Here is a 22,793-nt window from a genome sequence, read left to right on the forward strand (position 1 = left end):
CCTGTAATCCCAGCACTCAGGAGGCTGAGACAGGGGATTGTTGTGAGATTGAGACCAGTATGGGTTACAAAGAAGAAGGAGAAGGAGAAGAAGCAGAAGAAGAAAGATAGGGCATCTGGGTGTGTATTGCTAATATCTGTCACAATACCCATTACATGTGCTTGAAACTGTGATTATTCCTGGTAAAACTGCTACTTCCTTGAAGACAGAGGTCTGTGGAAGGAAGTACAGTGTAAAATCATAAGTCAAGAGCCCAACTGTGGTCTCTTTCTGTTTTTAAGACACTATTTTATTTTAACCTAGAAGGGGAGCAAAATTCTTACAGCAAACTTTTGTACCCTGAGCTGCAGGGTTGTTTTCCCCTCCATAAACACAATTGCAAAATCACAGTGTCCTTTCTATTTATTATTTCTTTTAGTCTACCTCAGTGTATGAACTGTTGTCAAAGCCAAGGAACTGAACACTGAATTCATCAGGTAGAGTGTGTGGAGTGTAAAGACAGGGCATCTGGGATTAAAATTGAAGTAAAGATAAATATTCAGTTAGCGACTAACCTGAATTGGTCAAAAAGTTAAAGAGCCCCTCTGGTGCAGAGTGCCACAGAAAGAGGATTTGAACTTCTTATGATACCTGAACATGTTAAATGAGCAACCACCTCTATTTTCTTGAATGCTCATTGATATTCTAAAAATTGAAAAATTATATAAACCTCTGCATTCCTATAAGTGGTTCCACTGCATTTGTTGAGTTACAGATTTTACTCCTGTAAGTCACACTTATGATTCTGAGTCTGCCCTTGGAATGTCCATGCATGAAGTCTGCCATTAATTAGGGAGAACCTGCTGCTTACCAGAAAATACACATGCTAGTGTAATAGTGTATGGTCATGATTCCTGACTCTCGTTATTATGAAGTGAATATATTGTTAGTAGGATCCTGGGCTGCAGGGGACTCCATCTACAGACAATTTCTAGGTTTTACTCACCCTAAGCAAAGAAATAGACAAAATAATCACACAAGATAGTGACATTTTACCTTTTTTTAAGGTAGGGGAAAGAAATATGCCCTGCAGTTTAAGGCTATAGCACTGTGAAAAGATTACAGTGGCTAAGAGCTTAATAGTGGAGATCTTGTGTGTGGCCCTTGTTGGGCTGACATCAAATCAAGGCTATCCTATCAAAAACCTGCTCGATCTCAGACCAGAAGGACTGGAGGTAGATTTTTCTGACTGATTCTAGGTGCAGGGCTTGGGCACATATGCCCTGAGCTCCATGGTCATACCAGCTTACCAGATGTCTGGTCACACCTTAATCTCATAACTCAATCCTGCTTATTGTGACTAGTGTTTATTATTAAGTATTTGCAATGAATGAAGTATCAAGCTAATCACTTTTTTATAGATTTTCTTGATTCTCACAATTCAAGAAGGTATGTTCTCTAAACTTACTGTCCTGAAGAAAAAAAAAAAACAAAAACAAAAACAAAAACATGAATTAGATATGAAATAACTTTGGGCAAGGGAGATATCTCCGCAGGCTATCTGCTGGCAAATGCAAGGACCTGAGTTCAATCTCTGGTACTGCATGCTGCTAGCCCCTAAACTAGGCATGGTGGCACACGCCTCTAATTCCAGCGCAGGGGAGGCTGACACAGGAGGATCACTACAAATCTGAACTGCATAGCGAGAACCTGTATCAAATAAATAATTTTTTTAAATGAAACACCTTTAATTCCTCTTCCACGCTTGAAAAATATAATCTCAGTTATCTTCCTCTGGTTTGTGTCATCTCCAGTTGTGTTGTTTTACAACTGCCATGCAAGTATTCTCTTCTACAGAACAGTCAGTCCTAAATTCTTCATCATTTCTTTTTTCAGTCACTTATTCTAACAACAGTTCAAGGCCCTTTGTTTCCCAGCACAACATTTTCAGTATACATGTCAACAACAACCTCTTTTAAAATGTTTTTATATAGTTTTTATTTTTTTTTTCTTAAAGCACAATATAATCAGCCCTCTTGTTTTGGAAATTGTTCTGGTGGAGTTATTTTCAGCTTCTTAGCAATAAGAGCCACTTTTCAGAGATTTACATGAGGCTCATTGAACTGTCTAAAAGTCTTTTTAAATGAAGAAAATTGGATATAAATAATTTTGAAGTAAGTTGTTATTTTCATCCAGGACATACAATAAAATGAAACTGAAAGTGCAGATCCAAGGAGTTTTTTCCACATCAGGCCACTAGCATGGTCCCTGGAATGCAGACACAGTATTCAGTTTACGCTAGCTCTCCTTACCTACCCACCTGCTGTCGCAGAAATGAGGAAACTGTCATTCAGTCTCCTTGGAATCAAGAATTAGCCTCATACTTTACAACCCGGTTTATGGACTTTTAGAATCATTCATTGTTTTCACCCATTCTCAACATAGAGCTTAATTTAATTATGTCTTGGCTTGAACTTCTACTGAGTCCCATTTTGAGACCCTCGCCATTTTTTGGTTCCCCCGAACTATTTTTTGGCCTCTTTGTATAGAGTCCTTTTCTAGCATCAGTCCATGGAGAGTCCTGTAGCACCACACTCTTTCTTCGTAACTTCTGTTTCTTCTGTGTTAGAATCATCTAATTGCGTTAGTAGGTTTTATTTTTGTACATTCTTGTATAAAGCAACCTTTCTTTTAACAGCACTAAGATTTTTTTTCTTATGTTTACTCTGACATTTTCTTAATCTTCTCCACTGAAATTTGGAATTATGATTCCTTTCTATTATTCTATGGATAACCCACTACTATTATGGACTATGGGACTATATTGGATTATTTTGCTGAATTCATGTACCTACAATATTTAAATGACAATGGAATACGCATCTCTGACAAAACTAAACAAAAAAAAGGATACAAATGAAGAACCATTTTATCTCTGTATATACAAAGGAGTTAGGATAGATATACAGCTACTTTCTCTTAATTCAGTGAGAAGAAAGATTTGTTCTAATAGTGTTTGGACAGGATATCATGTCTACATCTTATAATATGAATAACTACTTTGAAGACAACAATATGCAATGTATTAATTATTGTAACTGTCCTACTAACTTGTCTTAAAACTTGTTGCTATTTGTTTCTTAATAAAATTAATTTTTTAAAAAAATGATTCCTATATAACAAGAAATGTAACTTATATCTTGGTCTTAACCATCCAACAGAAAAGTATAAAAACAAAGTGTAAAAAGTAAACCCATATTAATAGGCTGAGCTGTAAAAGGCTCAAGTCAACAAATTCTGACACTGCCAGTCCTACGGATAACCCAGTACTATTGTGGACTACTGGACTATACTGGGTTATTTTGCTGAATTCACACACCTACAGCATTTAAATGGAAAGGAAAAACCAACCCCGAAAAAAACGAAAAAAAAAAGGGAAAAAAAAGAAAGAACAATGGGCAAAAGGAAAAAAAAAAAAGGAAAAAAAAAAAAATAACTTCCCCTAAATCAAAGAAAAAAAAAAATTGGAACAAAAAGGGTTGGAAAAAAAAACATCACCACATCGTACAATAAAAAAAACCCATAAAAACAAAAAAACACAAAATACAAAAAATAGAAAAACTCCCACAAAAAACGGTTGAAAAACTCTCACAGCGATATGTGTCTCAAAAAAAAAAAAAAAAAAAATGATTCATTTCTAGGTTGTATAACTTAAGGACAAATACATCTTTCTCTTAAAGTACAAGCACAAGTTGCTTTAGTGTTATAGGAAAATTCTTCCTGCTTAGGTGCTGTATGGAGGACAAGTAAGAGACATACACATTTCCTTTATAACTGTAAAGATATCAACAAGAATTCCCACTATTAGGTCTCCACGTTGTTACCTCTTGCTTCTATCCGTAGGACCTGAATTGGGATAATCTCTTTTATCCTCTGCATAACTGAGAAGTCCGTATTTCATGGGATCTGAACTCCCCTCAAGTAATGGCAATGATCTCTTCCCCAGAGCCACCTCTCACAATCAGAACTGAGATGATGATCGAACACTCTATAAGAGCTCCCTGGACTCTAGGTGCACCCCAGGAAGGAACCAAGATGAGAGTGAGGAAAAGATAGGAGAAACACTGGCTGGGTCAGGTGGAGAATCTCTCTCTCCTAGGCAGAGAGGAACCTGCCCAATAACTGTAGTGCATTTATCTCTACTTTCCAGAGAGGTTGATGCCAACTTCAATCTTTCTAACCAGCAATCAGTACACAAGCTACACTAGCTTGTTTACATGCTTTAAGGAGCTCCTGTGTTCTTGGGCTGGCGTCTTCCTGAACATGTAATTACTTTCCAACTTCAGCCACTCCCAACATACTCAAGTTTGGCCAAGACTTCTTAATTACACATGGTTCTCATCTAACCCTGCCTCAGTTCTCCTTCTCTTCAAATCTAAACCTCAATTTGGTAACCCCAAAGGCCTGTCTGCAGATGCTTTACCCCTTTGTCTTCCTAATGTAGCTATATTGATTAAAGCTTTTTTCTTGCTTTTCAATATCACCTTTTCCATTTTAGTTGTTGGGCAAGTGACCAGGTTACTGGCCATTCTGATTCATATGTAGGTTTGTTTGCTCAGCACTGACTAGATAGAAAGAGGCCATTTATTCTGGTGAAAAGGAGGGAAATAAAGAATGTGTTCAAAACTATTTCTGAGAACATGAAGGGGCTTATTTGCCTCAAATCACCACCTTACTGTGTCCAGGTGTATAGGTCTGTTAGCATAAGAAATGGGGCGGGGCGGGGACAGAGATAATGTAGCCTCCACACTTGCTTTATGACTTCCAGACATCCTCTGCTCACCCTTCTCTTTCTTGGGGAGAGGAAGCTGGGTACTAGCCTCCTGGGATTGGAATCTACATATGCTGTCACTTCTGTGGGGCTAAGGAGAGGAATGTTGCTTTTTCAGGAGGAGAAAGGAAAAAGAGTTGCTTGACTGTAAAAGAAGCCTAACTTTTCAGTTTCTATTTTGCAGTACTAAACATAGCTAGGCTGCTTTTGTTGGGACCCTCAGTCCAGGCTCTTGCTAATCATCATTTTTTTCTGTTGTTGTTGTTGTTTTTGTTTTTGCCCAGTGACTTGGAGGATGTTTTCACTGTCTTGAATGTCTCCTAATTTTACCAGTTTATATCTTGGAGATGGTGATATGAGATAGCTTCCCCTGACACCCAATTGACCCTTCCCAGTTGTGAACTCAGGTTTTAATTTGTTTTCTGATAATTTCTTTTGAGTTGCAGGTTTTTAATATTTGTTATCTTTTCTGATCTCTTTCTTATCAGAGATGTACAGCTATGTAAATTTTGAAAATTCTCTATGTAGAGTTCAGTTTTTCCGTGATCTTTTGTTTTCTTTTCTAAAGTCTTATTTTCATTCTTCTGATTTTTCCATCATTAATGCCCTTTATAAAATCCCTATTTGGGGCCGGGGAGATGGCTCAGTGGAATAAGTGCCTCTCTGGCAAGCACAAGGACCTGAGTTCAATCCCTGGTTCCACCAAAATAAATAAATAAATAAATATAAAATCCCCATTTGATTTCTTTATATTTTCAACATCTTATAATTTACTGTTGTTTTTTGTTGTTTAATCTACTTCTTCTTTCCCTTTCCTGGGTTCAGTTAATTTTCATTTTATTTCTTCTTCTATGTTCCCAATTCATTTTTGAGTTTTTATTTGTAGTTAAACATATTTTTCAATGTTTCTAAATAATTACTAGAGGATAACTTAGATTGTTGTACGGCTTTACAGTTCACTACATGGTTTTGTTGGGATCACTTTTATCAACTGAACTGCTTTAATTTTTATGGATTTTTCATAGTAGTTATGCACAAATTTTCCCATTGTTTTTCTAGCATTAAGTAGCTCATAGTTTGGCAGTACTCACCCATTCTTAATCTTGTGCAATTTCATTAATAAGTAGTACTTTTGTAGCAGTGTAGTGGATAAAAGAGTGGGAGTGCTTTTTTTCTTTTGTTTCTTTGATTCTCTAGGGGTATTTTTTTCTTTCACACGTGGAGATCCAAGTCATAACTCCCTGTCTCAGTGAATCTGCTGTTCTCTTTCTCCACAGAAGTAATAACCACCCACACTTATCATTTCTCCTGCCACATCCTGTTCTCAAACCTAGTGTTGTGAACTGCCAAGTCCTGATCTGATATGTGAACTTGTCTGGCATGTTGGGGGAATAAGAATCAGAGAGGCTGGTTTTGACTGTGATGTAGTTGTGAATGTAGAAGAAAAGGATAAGGTATATGGTCAAAGAAATAAGGGGAGGAGTATAGTTGTAAAGAATGAGTTAACATGCTTGAGAATGACAATTTGGGGAGATGATGTACAAATCTAAATGTGTTCAACTCTTGTGTTCTTAGTAGAGTGTAATATTTATATATGTAGAGTTTTTAATTACTTCATCCTAATAAACTATACCCCCAAATCTGCAAATTTTATTATCAAAATAATCTTCTGGTGTGGATGTATGATAAATCTTTATGGAACTATTTTATCTCTGGAATTCAACTTCCTAAGTGTCCTCTGTGGATTTCCATTGCTGTCTGCATACACACTTCAGAAGACAGCTGAACACTTTTGACATGAGCTTCAAAGAATAAACAATCATTTACTTTGTGCCATATAAACTTTTTATACTAATTTTATTGAGAAAGAAATAGCAATGAGATAGTTACAATAATTAGTACATTACATATTGTTGTCTTTGTAGTAGTTAATCATCTACAAGATGCAGACATGATATCTTGTCTAAACACTATTAGGTCAAAACTTCCTTCTCATTGAATGAAGAGAAAGTAGCTGTATCTCTATGCTAACTATTTTGTATATACAAATATATATATATATATATATATATATATATATGTTTTGACTATATATTTTTTCATTATAAAATGGTCCTTCATTTATGTCCCCCTTTTTGTTTACTTTTGTAAAACTGCTGTACTGGGTTTCAGGGTAAATCCTGAGGGGCATTGACTGACCTTTCAGATGCAAAAATTACAGTTTTTGTTATACAGGTCTTGCTTTATCTTGGTCTTAACTATCCTGCAAAAAAGTATAAAAATGAAGTATAAAAGGTAAAGCCACATTAATATTCTGAGCTGTGAAAGACTCAAGTCAACAACTTCCGACATTGCCAGTCCTCTGGATAACCCAGTACTATTATGGACTACTGGACTAGATTGGATTACTTTTCTGAATTCATGGACCTACGATATATGAATGGCAATGGAACACCCATATACACTTTTTAAGAGATATTGAACACATTTAGACCTCCAATGGAAGGCTTTACTATGAGCAAGGAAGACACATATTGAAGGAAATACTACTAATGCTAAGAAAAATCATAATATTAACCTTACATGGTGCTGGGGAGCCAGGGAAATGGCTCAGTAGAATAAGCACTTTCCTGGCAAGTGCAAGGGCCTGAGTTAATCCCTGGTTCCATCAAAAAAATTACATGGTGCTCACAATTAACTAGGAATTATTATCATTGCTATACATATATTGAGTCAGCCTCTCAGGACTGGGTATAGCAGCCAAGGATAAGTGGTATATGCCTTTAATTGCGATATTCTGGAAGTCTGAGGTAGGAGGATCATATGTTTGAAACCAACCTGGATAACTTACCAACTTATTGAGACTCTGTCTCAAAAAAAGAATGATATATCATCTTTAATCCTATTATACAGATGAAGAAAATGAGGCACATGGACTATCTCCCTAAGGATGTCCAGAAATTTAAGTGACCTAGGTTTTCGGAAAACTTTTCCTTATCCTGAAGATTTCTCTTCCTCTATATAGACAGACCACCAGCAAGTACACATGTAATTGTCTTATCTCTACAAAGTCAGACCACCAGAGAAAGGCTAAGTCATTTTCTTTATAGCTTCATGTTTGTTATCCATTTCCACATTGATTGCCTTCCCTTGTGACTGACAGGAGGGTAGAATCATCCTTTGTAAACTTTAGCTCCTTACCAGAAGCATCGTAAGTTCTCACCATTAAATACTTTTATTGAAATAATAGAAACATTTCTAAGAGCTGTAGGAGAGACTTCACTAAATGATAAAGTACTGGATAGTTGAATTGTGTGAAAAGACACAAGAATGGCACGGAGAAGGCCCATGTTCTCTAAGGCAGTGCAGAAAGATGAGCCAGTGGACCTTCATTCTTCTTATATTTGACTAGTGGACATTAGTATAAGAACCTCCTGTCTTGCATCTTGCAAGCATGTATATAGAGACTAAGATCTGGCTATTCACAGAGTGACACACACACACGGGCTGAAGGACAGTGAGAGGAAGCATGCCCCACTGTTTTCCAGTGCACAGAGGTTTTTCAGCCAGTGTAACTCAATTTGAATGATATGCATTGGAATATCAGGGGTGACTGTTAATCCTGGTATCTCACATTAATTGGATTATGAAATGCCTAGCAGATTATTAAAGCATTCATGTGGGTGTATCTTAGTTGGTCAAGTAGGTGTGGCACTAGATACTGCATATATTGCCTCATTTAGCACTGTCCCCTGCTCTGCTTTCAAACCTCCATTTCTTCCTCCATTGTTTTGTCCCATGATGAACCTGCCTTGGAGCCAACTAATCATAGCCTGGAAACATGAGCCAATTAACCCTTACTTCCTTTAAGGTGTCTGTGTTAGTGCATTGCATCCTGAAATGAGAATGGTGACTAACATTGAAAATGGGCATTAGAGAAGTGAGACCATTGCTGTGAGGTCAGAGCCGCAGGGGACACACCCAAGTTTTCAGCGATGCTAATTTAGAACATTTTCCATAGAAAGCTGCAGGCCTCAAGTGAAGCTAATCCAACAGAAGGCTCTGTGGACTGCGGACCGTAGGAGTGGGGCTGCTCAACTACTTTGGAAATCATAGTAACCACTATGTTCCTACAGTTCTGGGTATAGGGATAGAGGATTTGGTATTTGCTGTGCTGAGTTTTGATCTTGCTTTGGTTTGATGCTTTCCAGTTTCCCATTGCTCCCTTTTAGAATGGAAATATTTAACCTGTCCCCTGGAGTTATATAACTTGTTTTTTATTTTTTACAGAGGTTCACAGCTAAGAGTTATCCTTGTCTCTCAGAAGAGACATGGAGTTGGACTTTGAATAATGCTGAGACTTTTGAGACCCTGGGGAAAAGATAATTACATTTCTGTTAGTAAGAAGGATAGTTGCACCATGTTAGGTGGTATTATGAACTGCTATTGTCATTAATTGAAGATTATTTGTTTTAAGAAAATAATTTTGGTATGAAGTTAACAAGGAGTATATTGTGACCATTAATCCTGATATGTCAGCTTCACTGGATTAAGAATTACCTGGCCTATTACTGAAGCATTATTCTGGATCTGTCTGCATGGATCGTGAGTGTGTGATATTGGCCCCTTTCCTGGTCCTCGTTGGCATGCTTCCCTGTTCTGCTTCTTGAATGCCATGAACTAAGTAGCTTTGTCTTCCATGTATTTCTTCCATGATTTTTACTTGGATTCAGCCAATCATAGCCTAAAACCATGAGCCAGCTAACCTTTTTCTTTTGTAAGTTGCGGATATTTTCCACAGTAATAAGAAAGCTGCTAATTTATAGTAGGAAAAAGTAGTCACAGAGACACATTAGCCTCTACTTTTTGTAGTTAACTCAGAAGAACTGAAAGGAAAGACAGCAAGTATTTATACTTGAATGGCTTCAGTGAATGTAAAACTTGGGGGACCTTATTTTATTGAACACAAGATTGAAGTATCACTGCTTATGGTGCCAGACAGAGCACCTCAAGTCTAGTTTCAGACTCAAATTTTACTACTCACTAAATTTTCATTCATTGACTCACTTACGCTTAGAAACTGCTTATGATGCATCTGCTATACCAAGCATTATTGCAGGGTCCTAAGATGACAGTCATGAAGGAAACTGATGCAACTGCATTGCCCAAAGAAGAGAAACACCAAGACATATAAGAAAACGTATAGAATATTACAGTCATAGTAAAGAGTAAGAGGGGATAAGCATATCGATGTTCAAATTTTTACATGAAATCGTTAGAGTTTACTAAAAACGGAACATATAAATTAAAGACCTGAAAAACTAAGAGTTTATCATTGAACATTGTTTCACATTGTATATTTAACTCCACACCTTTCATTTGGAGAAGACTTACATTGAATGGTTGGTGCAAAGTATCTTACTAAGCAGTGGCACCTAATAGGTGCACTTTACATAAATGTGTTTTGATTCCCAGGTTCAAAATCAGTATCCCAAGAGCTTGCCAGTGACTCTCCAGCAGAATTTAAATGCTTGAGAAAGAGCACGTGAGAGTGTCAGTTCATCCTGGCAAATATCATTTTGGCCTCTGATTAGACATTTCAGCATCGAAAGACCTGGGGAAGTGGACCCCTGTGGATACAGCAAAGCAAATTTTCACTGGTAATTAGCAAGTAATGTCAGGTTTCAAAAGTGCAGAATAAATTTTCTGATATATCTGAATTCATCAACTTCAGTCAGTCATGATAGATCAAGCTCCGCATTATTAGGGAAAAATAAAGATGGAAAAGTTATGTTTTATTCATTCAGTACTAATTTGCATGTGGCTTCATAAGAAAAGAAGGCAGTGCTGTCAATAGATGGTGCCAGAGGGCTGTTTCTCAGTGCAAGGCCCAACTCAGCTTGTGAAGAAAATCCCTTGTGTAAAGATTCTTATCTCTTTTCTTTAGCTATGTTGAATATTTTTTCATAGTGGGCGAAGTGTTTTTTTTTCTTCTTCTTCTTTTGTGGAACCAAGGATTGAACTTAGGCCCTTGTGCTTGCTAGGCAAGCGCTTATTCTACTGAGCCATCTCCCTGGCCCCGTAGGTAAATTATTAACATAAAAACATCTAAAACTTCATGACAGGTTCACATTACATGCATGGAATCTTTGTATATTTAAGATGCTTAAATGTCTAAATTTCAAGTAAATTAGGTCAATAGTAAACATTTAATTAAACCTTTCATAGTTTAGTAAAAATACTATAGATGTTATTTGAATAAATTACGTATTCAGTAAATTTATTCAGTGCGTTGCATGACAAATATATGTATTTGCACGCATCATACATGTACATATTTATTTTAATAATATTGGATTATCTTCGTGGAAGAAATTCAGAGAATACATACTATATTCATGTACCTAATGTTGCTTCTTTGTCATAAACCACATCATTCTCTCACTGATGTGTAGTTTTTCCAGATGGATTATTCTCTATATATTATTCTTTGAAAATCTCTTTAAACATAGCACTACATAGTGCATATTCATGCAGTAAATACTCATCACATTAAAATCTCTTACAATGATATGTTGTTTTTAAAACACTTCCCAACTCCTGGCATTCTGTATGAAAGTTTAATAATTAATAAAATTGAAACTTTCTTAGATCTACAGAATGATGATCATTAAAAGCTCTATTAAGTCCCTTGAGAGTCTGGGTTGTGTTAATTTCTAAAACTACAACATTCATTTAGAACCATGAATATAATTTGGAGACCACAGCATAAATGTTTTTGAATTATGAATGCAGTTAACATAATGTAACTAAGATTTATATCATCAGTTTTATAAGTCTACAAACAAAATGTTAGGTTGCAGGGCTGGCCAGATAGCCCAGCGGACTAAAGCGCCTGCATAGGCAGGTACAGGATCAGGGTTCAATCCCTGGTGTGCTGTGCCAGTCCCACCCCCAGGGTGTGCTGAAACTGCAACTAAAACTGGTCGTGGCGGCATTCAGCTGTAATCCCAGAGCTTGGGAGGCTGAAAACAGGAGAATCACTGAGTCCAATGTACATCGTACATTGTATCCTCTAGACGCTGTACTAAATACATAAAAGAAGAAATGTGAGGTTGCGTGTATCTGTGCATAGGCATTGAACCTAAAAACATGTTTTGCTTAACTTGAATTCAGTTTATGATACAAATAGGAAATTTATCAAAATACAGAAATTTACTTCAAACTTCAGGTTTGGGTCACATTTATTTCTTATTTTTAAATTTTTATTAATTTAGTCATTTAGAACAGGGTCTCTCTAGGCAGGTCAGATGCCAGTTGATCCTCCTGTCTTAGCTTCCCCAGTGCTGGGATTATAGACGTGCACCACTATGCCTGATTTTGGTGGCTAGCACTGCATGCCCAGATTTCTGGGACCCACAAGGCATGTGGCACTGGGTACCAAGTCCATGTCCTTGCATTGCCAGGCAGGCACTTAGACCACCAAGCTATCTCCCAGCCACATTGATTCAAATTTAAATTTTAGAGCCTGAAGCAAGTCCTTTCACAGAATATAGTATTTTAGTGTATATGATTGGAGAAAGTATAAACTGTCAATAGTAGGTAATTTACAAATTATATAAACTCACAAAAATTAAGCAAATTATAAAACTTATGACAATTATTAAAATATCATCTATTGCATAAAAACAACTAAATAATTAGGAGTAATAATTGTATCATGAGCCAGTTGAATTGGGACATAGAGCATGATGCTGAAATCTGTAGATAAATCTGGGAAGGAAAGGTGAATTAGACTAAGGTGATTGTGAAGAGTAGAGAAACTGGGCGTGGTGTGGCACACCTCTAATACCAGCACTGTAGAGGCTGAGACAGGAGGGTGGCAAGTTTGAACCTAATCTGGGAAGATCCCATTTCAAACAAACAGAAAAAAGAGTTCAGAGGGTTCAGCTCAGTGCAATGGCCCTGGTTTCAACCTCCAGTACCACATAAAAGAGTGGAGAAATTATCTGAATATCACAAATCTCAAAAAAAAATGATACTATTTCAGTAAGTCTTTACTAAAAGAAGATCTTAGAAAATTTTTCAGCATCCTCAGATTTGTATTTGACATGGAAATTGAACCTGTTATTAAATCCAAATGTCTACAGTGTCTCCTAAGAATTGCATTCTCCTGTAATTATTCATAGTAATATGCAGTGTAAGGCAGTTTGATGTCAAGTCTGTTTCCAGAAGTAGAGAATATATTGACTTATGATTATTAAAAGAGGAAAATCTAAAGTTCTTCTAGAGAAATTCTTGTTCTGGATTATTTATTTATTTATTTATTTATTTATACTGGGAATTGAACTCAGGACTTCATGCCAGGCTGGCGCTCTTCTCCTAACTAAATCTCCAGCCCCTCAATCTTGAATTCTTAAAATGTTCAGTAGGATACCTTAAAGCTTAGAGTTTTCTTTTTATAATAGAGTTCATTCTAAGATAGAGTGATAAATATTGTATTTGATGATTCCATGGTTTCAGCGTACATAATTAGAAAGAAATAAGTAATTCACTATTAGGCCAGACTACATTGAGAATTCTTCAGTTACTTCAATATTCATGAATATATATGTATTTTTAATATTTAATATTTAATATTCATATATATATGCAGGAGTTAAACTCAGGACCTTGAACTTGCCAGGCAAGTGTTGTGCAGTTGAGCTATATCTCCGGCCCTCATGATAAACTAATGTTCTAGATTTCTATGACCACATGGTAACTTACTCCAGAAAGTTATATAGCAGTGTCCTTTAAATAGCTTCCATAGTAATCAAAGTAATTCTCTCTACTTTTCCATTATTACCTACATCTTATTCCTAATATGAAATATATTTTACTCTAAATAAATCTCCCTAAACAACTGAGTTAAATTTTGTAACCCTGTATATAAGTCTAAACTAGACTATGAAATTTGAAAAGGCCATTGAATCCTAAATCCTTGATTCAATTCTAGGTCTGCTCAACTGTAAAACCTTTATTTGATTCATCTTGGGGCCCATTTGTACTGTTTTTCTGTGACAGTTATAATTTATATCTATCCAGTTTCATATTTGTCCTCTAGCAAAGTGTCCTATTTTGAACAATAAATTATGTGGTCAGTATAGATCATAGTTAAAAACCAGGACTATTGTATCAAGATTCAGACTTTGTATGAAAGCACTGAAAATACAGAAATATGGGGCCTACTTTAAATGCTTACAGAGAAATACATAGAGAACCTATTCAAGTTAAGATCTGCAGGAAATGTGTATCTCATTTTACACACACACACACACACACACACACACACACACACACACACACAGAGTGTTGGTTACTTTCTCATCATGGAGATGTGATACCCAACACTGGAAACTTAAAGCAGCATAGGTTATATTGGCCCTGATAGTAGAGTAATAAATACTATATTTGATGATTGCATGTCCTCAACTTACATAATGGAAAGAAATAATTACCATTAACCAACTTTACAGCATGGTAGAAAGGCCCAATAAGGGAAAATTGGTGTCCTGGTGTCTAGTAAGCAGAGAGAGAGAGAGAGAGAGAGAGAGAGAGAGAAATAAGGAGTCATGAAGAGATGTACACGTTTCCAGGTCGTGCCCTAGTGAGCCACATCTGGCTTCTCCACTCCGACCACACACTTAGGTCCTGAACACACCAGTGGATGAATCTACTGAGGAGCATAGCATCCACAGAAGAGGCCTTCCTTGGTGGGTCAGCCATAGGCAGCTTTCCCTAAAGGAAAAGCCAGAGAGCTTTTCTCACAGAGATGATACTTAAGCACAGTAAAAGAGAGCAATAGCACTCTTTCAAATAAACTGAGAAGGTGATTGAGGAGGAGAGAGTATTTCAAAAGAGAACACAGCCTGGCATGTGGTCAGGGCAGAGGCAGCAGGGAGCTTCTGGGACACAGAGACCACCAAGGTTGTGAGGAAGCAAAGTATGAAGCACAGACAACTGGAGACCGAGACAGGAAGAAAGACTTGGAGGAGTGATGAGCCGGACCTGAGGTCCTCATGGGAATTGGTCATGCCTTCATTTCCTGTGCTCAGACATTTGTTGTTGCCTGTCCCCAAGGATTCAGAGGTACCTGATGACACTTTGCCTCTGCTAAGGAGTACAATGATCAGATGTACACCGGGCTGTCAAAGGTGCCAGGCTTCTGTAGGCTCAAACTTCTTCTGGGTTTCTCTGGATGAGTCCTCTTGCCCCCATCGCCACCCCTGCAGCTTTGACAGTGTCTGTCTCTGACTCCCACCCCTACACTGGCTTCATGCTTCAAGATCACCCAAACCACTCCTGCGGATGGTCTTCATGTACCTAAGTGAGCATGTAGGTACCTTTTACTCAAACTCTATGTAGGAGGAGTGAATGTGATGCTCTTAAAGCTCACGTGGGGCCCTAACGATGGTCCCTTTTATTTTCAACTGAGCAGTATGGAGCAAGTCATGAGTTTAAAGGGCCAGAGTGATCTGCACTTCTGTAGCACCTGACTCACACATAGCCTGTAGGTGAACCTAGCGGGCCAGATGGATTATCGTTGGGATGCAAGACAGGAAGTCTTCTCTGTATTGTGTCACTTTCTAAGGAATGGAAGTGGCAAGAAAACACATTGCAGAAGGATGTGGTTGCTCCTGTGGGACGATGGTGGCCAAACAGGCCTCTGACCTCGTGGCTGTTGCATCTTCTGGGTGAAAGACATTATTAGAAATGTTACTGGACTTTTTTGTTATAAGGAACACGGAAAAATAATGTGTGAACTTTAAAATGTATGCTCTAATTATTGTGATATCCATCACACACGCCAAAATACTTTATTATGTATGCAATTTGAAGAATAATAAAAATGCTTATTTCTCATGTAGCTACCTTCAGAAAAAGAATTTACTAATACATTTGAGTACTTTGAGTACCTCATTCTTCTCTGTATAAACACTATTCTAAATTTTGAATCCAATTGCCTTTGCTACATATGAAGAGATTTGCTCATTCATATTTCTTAAGCAATATACCGAGTGCTGTTTTATAGTGTTAAGCTTTATGTTTATTCTTCTTGGAATCCGTCCAACATCTCTAATCTAAAGGTTATAGTCTTAATTAATTTTATAAGTATGCTTTAAAAAGAAGAGGAAATAAGCTAGAGTTCTAGAAAATAACTTCACAATTTTTGGTAGATCGTCACTATGCAAAAACATTACTGCCTTCGTTCACAGCTCTCTATCCCCACATTTTATCATTGTACTTAAAAAATGAATACAGTGTACAAACATATCTGAACTTAAGTGTGAATTTCTTATAACTAGTGTAGCTATAAAAACTAAAGAAAATATTCTATATATTGTATATATGCTTTATTTTATTTATTTTTAATGTATTTTGTGCAGGGTCTCCTTATGTAGCTCAGACTCATAGTGATCCTCCTGTTTTCAGCCTCCCCAGTGCTGGGATTACAGGTATGCACCACACACCCAGTCTCGGTGGCCGGCTCAGTATGCCTGGGGGCAGGGCCTGCACAGCATGTGCTGCTAGGATTGAACCCCAATCCCTATGCTTGTCTAAGCAGGCACTTAGTGTGCTGAGCTATCTTGCTGGTCCTGTAAACATGCTTTAACTGTATAAAAAATGAGCAAAACTCATTACATTTTAAAATGAGATAGGTTTTAGGAGCCATATGCAATAAATCATTGGCAGCTTTCCCAATACATATCCAAAGAAGTCTGATAGTTACTCTCTTCCATTTTTCTTGACTCTGATCCAAATTTTATAGATGAAATTATTCTGGAACACATGGGATGATCAAAAAATGGTTAAGTGACGATAAGGAGCTTGCTTTGTATTGCTGAGTCAGATTTTTACATGATGATAAAAATTATTTCAGAGTTCGCATTACTGGAATAAAAGAAATTTCAGAAGCTGACATGGTAAAGATTGTTTTTGTTTTACATTTTAAAGCTGATGGAAAATCTATAGGTTTCTGACAACCAGTAGTAACCCAGAGAGTGTTTGGGTTTTCCTCAGTCTCTTATGCCCCCAAAATTGTGTGGAATAATGTCTGCTATGTGGTTGTTATTTTTTAAGTATTTGCTCATTTATCAAATTGGCTTTCCTTTATCAAAAAAACAAAAGGTTATGTTCCCATAATTAAAATTTCCAAGAATTGTTCAAAAGCATTGGGATAAGGGATAATTTCATCCTTTACTATCATCACAGCCCTCCTGCCAGCTAAAATGGGTTAGGAATTCCCTCCTGTACAAGCAGAGTGCCTTTGAATGTGTATTTTTCTCTATACAACACGACATTAGTAAAGAGGCTTAGACAATATATGATAGCAAGTGCAAAGAGAGTACTTAAGCATTGCCTCATTTACTTTTCTCTTGTTTCTGAAACAACATACCCAACACCCAGAACTAAAAAAGGAAAGGTTTATTTAGTTAGTGGACCCTCAGGTGGTAGGGTCTCATTGGAAGAGGTGGATACTGTGAATGCAACTTAGAATGTATGTATTCTTGCTCAAGTGCCTCCCTTCCCTCTACCTGTTTTTTAAATGCTCTGGGATGAGGAGATTTCTTCTATCATGTCCTTGTTGCACCTTGAAGTCCACAAACCATGGACTTAGTCATCTGAAACCAGAAATCAAAATAAACCTCTCTTCTTTTAAACTATGTGTCTGATATTTTGTTCCAGCTAAGTGACTAGTATGGGAACAAAGACAGTAGATATTGAAAGCAAAATGTTTCAAGAAATATCTATGTTATCATTTGGCTTTATGTAGTCCAAATAATGTAAACAGCACATACTATTTTTGCACTTTATATTCAAAGTTCTATGGAAATTCAGAATATATATAATTACAAGACTCAAAGAATATATTCCTCACATGGACAATCAAATTTCAATTGGGATTCCCTGATGCTTAAAATTTGAAAATGGAGATGCATGATATTAACATTGTAGTATGATCTCAGCAATCCAGACCTATTTTATTAATGGAATAAGAAATAGATATTTTGGTATATTTCTCTAGCTCAGGATGAATATCAGTAGAAATAAAAATAGAGTGATTACATGATAGTAGGAGTCTGACTCATGGAAATTTTTTCAGTGGTGTTTTTTTTTCTTTCTTTGTTTGTTTTTGTGGTACGGGGGATTAACTCAGGACCCTGCACTTGCCAGGCAAGCGCTTATTCTACTGCGCTATCTCCTCAGCCCTCAGTGGTGTATTTGAACTGATATAAACATGATTTAAATTTCTCAGTTTCTTCCACTATAATGAGCATTTTTGGCTTTAATATCACTTCTGAAGGAAAAATACCTATTCTAAGCTTTCAATTATATATGCACAAAATTGAGAATTAAGGGTTACATTTATTTTTCCTTCAGTTATTTCTTTCATTACCATTGTGTAATTTTCCTTATGTTTCTTAATTATCATATAGTTAGCTGTTTAATCAATGTTTTTAAAGCATCACACTCTCAATTTTTATATTCTTCTTTATTTGTACCGTCCAAGTGTAATGAGTATCTGTCTTTTTACTGATTTTTTTTTTTTCAGAATTGGGGATTAAACTCAGGCCTTTGCACTTGCCAGGGAAGTGCTTATTGTACTGAGCCATCTCCCTGGCCCCTTTTACTGATTTTCGTTTTAACTTTTTAGGTTACTAATTAGTTCATTTAATTTACATATTATTTTAATATGTAGCATTTAAAATTATAAATGTTATTGTAATGGCAACTTTGAACATATATTGAGTCTAGTTTTAGTGAGGTTTTAGTTTTTTTTTTTTTTACTTTTTAAACATTATACAAATTTGTTTTGTTTTTCCTTAGCAGGATTTTATTTGTGAAGTTCTAAAAAAGAGATTTAATTTTTGCTTAACTTCTGCATTGACAGTATCATCAGAGAACAAGGTGTATATTATTTTGAATTATGAAATTCACTGAGGGGCTGGTGAGATGGCTCAGTGGTCTAAAGCACCTACTTAGAACAAGCTTGGCAAAGCCCAAGGACCACGGTTCAATCCCCCAGCACCACATGCCAGCCAGCCCCGCCCCCTGGTGGGCTAGGCTGGCCACACACACACACACACACACACACATAAATAAATAAATAAAATTAAAAAAAAAAAAAAAGAAATTCACTGAGGTTGCATGTGAGGATTAATGTAGAGCAAATTTTAAAAATGAACTTGAAAAGGAAGCATATACTCTATTTTCACAATGTGTAATTTAAGATATTCATATACATATCAAGTCCTTTATATTATTAATATTTTATATATAATAACAGTACCATCCAAATAGCTCAGCAGATTAAAGTGCCTGCAAGCATGTGCAGGGACTGGGGGGTTTGATCCCTGGGCCTGCTGTTCCGGCCTGGCTCCCGGGCACACTGAGACCGGGTGTGGTGTCGACCACCTGTAATCCCAGCTCTTGGGAGACTGAAAACAGGTGGATCACTACAAGTCCTGAGATCCTGAACACCCTGTAGACCCTTACCTAAAATACAGAAAAACAAAAAAACAAAAAACAAAAGGTACATTTTATGTATCATAACCTTTACCCGCATGTCTGTGCTATAGATTAACATATATATGTTAAATTCATTCACTTTCTCTGATAAATCTGTTTTACTCTGCTAGTGTTTCATTTTTGCTCTATAAATTCTCGATGGCAATTTTTTTTATTCTGGATTATGTAATATATATGTAATTTAATGTTAATTTTGTCTTCAGATCAATTTTTCTGTAACTGTAAAAATCTTTCATTCTTTGTGTTTAAAGTTCTTCATGTTTGGCTTCTAGAACTTCCATAATAATTTTGATGTGGGTGTGAATTTTTTTTTTTTTTTTTTTTTTTTTTGGCTGGTGCAATCTGCCCTGATGGTGGAGCTGGCGTGGCATGTGGTACCTGGTGCTAGGGATCGAACTGCGGTCCCCTGAGCCTGCCTAAGCTTGCCTAAGCAGACGCTTTAGACCACTGAGCTATATTGCCAGCTAAATGTGAATTTTATTTATGGAAAAATTTTATTGAAAAAACTTTCACCCATTAATATACTTTTTGGGAACCCAAAGGGAACTCTAAGTGTATCATCATTCATTTCTTAATTTTCTCTATTTTATCCCAAATAAACAGGTGTGGCATTTGTTAAATAAATTTTACAAAACTTTTTTCTTTTATCATTCAGCTGTAGATAGCTCTACTGAGTCATGTTCACATTTTTATTTGCTTGGGTTTTTTGTTTGTTTGCTTGCTTCCTTGCAAATAAACACTTTTCACAGTTGCTGAGATCTACAGTAGATTTCCTAATGACCTTATAAAACTTTGAATATCAGTTGTGATAGAAAAGTTTACAAAGTTAATCCAGAGGAGACATTTGTAAACTATGAAGCCCGTGATTCAACTTGTGACCTTTCTTCTTGCTCCTTTAATTTAAATTCAATTTCTCTCTTTCTAAATGTGTCTATATTTCTCTGTACTAAAGACATTTCCATGGGTTCTCACTGCTCTCAGGATAATGCCTGAATTTGTTCACTTGGTTTATCATAGATTTCATGACAAGAATGTGCTGTCATTCTTATCTTGCGTCTGAAAATGTTCCATCTTAAATTTTATGTCACATTTACAGTAATACACATTTTCATTCCTTGACTGATTCATGGTTCTCACTTGGTTGTATTTAAACAACTTGTACTGATTTTTAAATTTTTTAATGTATTTTAGTACAGGGTATACAGGGTCTCACTATGTAGATCAAACTTGTAGTGATCCTCCTGTTTTCAGCCTCCCAAGTGCTGGGATTACAGGTGGGCACCACCATGCCCAGTCTCAATCGCCATCTCAGCATGTCCCAGAGGTGAGGCTAGCACAGCACACCAGGGATTGAACCCTAGCAACTGTGCTCTGCCTAACTAGGCATGTTGGTCTGCTGAGCTATCTGGCCAGCTCTTGAACAACCTATAAGGAAGAAAAATAATTTAGAAGTATCTCAAAATTATTTCTTGCTATTTTAGCTGGATTATTGATACATTATAATTAATATTCTCATCTCTATTTTTGAAGATATTTGAAACTATCTACAATAACAATAAAGAAAACCACAGCTCTTGATGAAGCCATCTGACTTAAGCTATTTTTTGTCAGCTGTCTTATACTATCAAATAAGAGCTCATGCTTAAAGGAACCATCTGGCAACAAAGTATGGAAGGCAACACTGAGCTACATTTTGCTTAATATCATATTTTTTAGAATATTGATACATTTAGTTTTAATACAGCAAGCACTAGTAGTCACCCCCATGGAACACACATCAACAGACAGTTGGAACTGGACATGTTCTGTCAGTGAAAGAAAGCTAAGAGCTGCAGTTCTGCCAGCCATAGCCAGCCACATTCTTCTGTGAGGAATTGGGACTAATGTACCTATCCAGGCACCAGAATGTTTTTCACATTGTTATAAAACGTGTAAAGGGTTTCTGTCTGTTGAAATTTTATGGCCTGTGTCACTGAGAAGACCATAGTTAAAGTACTATATTAAAAATAAATAGTACCTTCATATTGTTTCATGTGAACAATTATTTGAAAATAAGCATACTTGTGCACACTAGTTAAGCAAGTATACACATATGAAGAGAAATAAGTATCGAACATTATGAACTAGGCTGTGAGCCAGGATCTGACACCTTAAAGATAATTCATCAAGGTCTCACATTTATCTCTGTCTGTCTGTCTGTCTGTCTGTCTGTCTGTCTGTCTGTCTGTCATCTACCTGTATGTTATCCATTGATGTGAATTTTTCCTATCAGTATGAATTCATATTTTTATATTTACTCTTTTTAGATCATTACAACCTTTCATTTCTTCAAATCACCCTACCACTTTTCCTTAAGAGATACATCAATTTGGTTCCGAAGAACTGTAGATTTGACCTTATTGATCTCTAATCACTTTTTTTCTTTCTGCCTTAAAGGATTGTAGTCAATTTATGTTCTTCATTTCCTCCATAATCCCAGAATCAGTGAATCTTCCAAGAAACCTAAGGAGGAACTTTTAAGTGAGTCATTCTAAAACCTTGCCTTTGTTGTTGTTGTTTTTGAGACAGGGAGTCACTGAGTAGTTTAGGCTGGACTGGAACTCCATGTATAGCCCAAGCTATCCTCAAGCCTGTGGGGATCCTCCTGCCTCAGCTTCTTCAGTGCTGGGATAACAGATATATGTGCCCGTGCTCAGGCCTTCACTGTGTTTTATAAATGAAAGAGAATAGCAGTGCTGTTCTGAGAAGAGCAAAATGGTCGCTTCATAAAAGCAAGGGAGGTCATGGCTCCCTGAAGGGGAGCTATGTCAAACAGACAACTCTATGCTGCGCTTTCTCGTTACTACTTTGAAGCCTTGAAGGCAGATAGTTTCAGGCTATGTGTCCCCCTCACCCCTTGGCTCACCTCTGTGGGTAAGAAAAAGATGTGACAGTAGCAGATGATTATTATATAAATTAATGCTGCTATATTTCATTTAGCTGACATGACACAGATATTTACAATGAGTTACATTTTAATAAACCCGTTCCAAGTTCGAAATTATGCAAATTAAAAATGCATATATGACAAACATCATAGCTTAGCCTAACCTCCTTTAAATTTCCTCAAGACATTAACAATAGCATATATAGTTAGGGAAAAATTTTGCAAACACAAAGTCTCTTGTGTAGTGAAGTGTGGGATATTTCATGAACACAGCAACATGAGCATTTTTTAGATATCATAAGGTACAAAAACATAAAACATAATTTAAAAAAAAATAAAAAGATGGCCACACAGTACCTGGTAGAGTGTCAGCTGCTTGCCCTAGTGATCATGTGGCTGCATGGGGACTGTGGCTTGCTCTGTAGCTCTGCACTACAAGAGGGTACTATATTACTGCACTAGCCTGGGAGAAGCCCACCCAAT

The 22,793-nt window shown here is 36.6% G+C and overlaps 1 protein-coding gene and 1 pseudogene across 5 annotated transcripts in view; both read left to right on the plus strand.

Annotated features, from left to right (window-relative positions):
- Positions 1-10,345, plus strand: part of LOC105743767 — a 23,710-nt pseudogene extending 13,365 nt beyond the window's left edge.
- Positions 1-22,793, plus strand: part of Ralyl (RALY RNA binding protein like) — a 761,418-nt gene that overhangs the window by 489,180 nt on the left and 249,445 nt on the right. The gene's annotated exons all lie outside the window — the stretch shown is intronic.

Source organism: Octodon degus, unplaced genomic scaffold (assembly GCF_000260255.1).
Source record: "Octodon degus isolate 3935 unplaced genomic scaffold, OctDeg1.0 scaffold00165, whole genome shotgun sequence".
Taxonomy (NCBI): Eukaryota; Metazoa; Chordata; class Mammalia; order Rodentia; family Octodontidae; genus Octodon; species Octodon degus.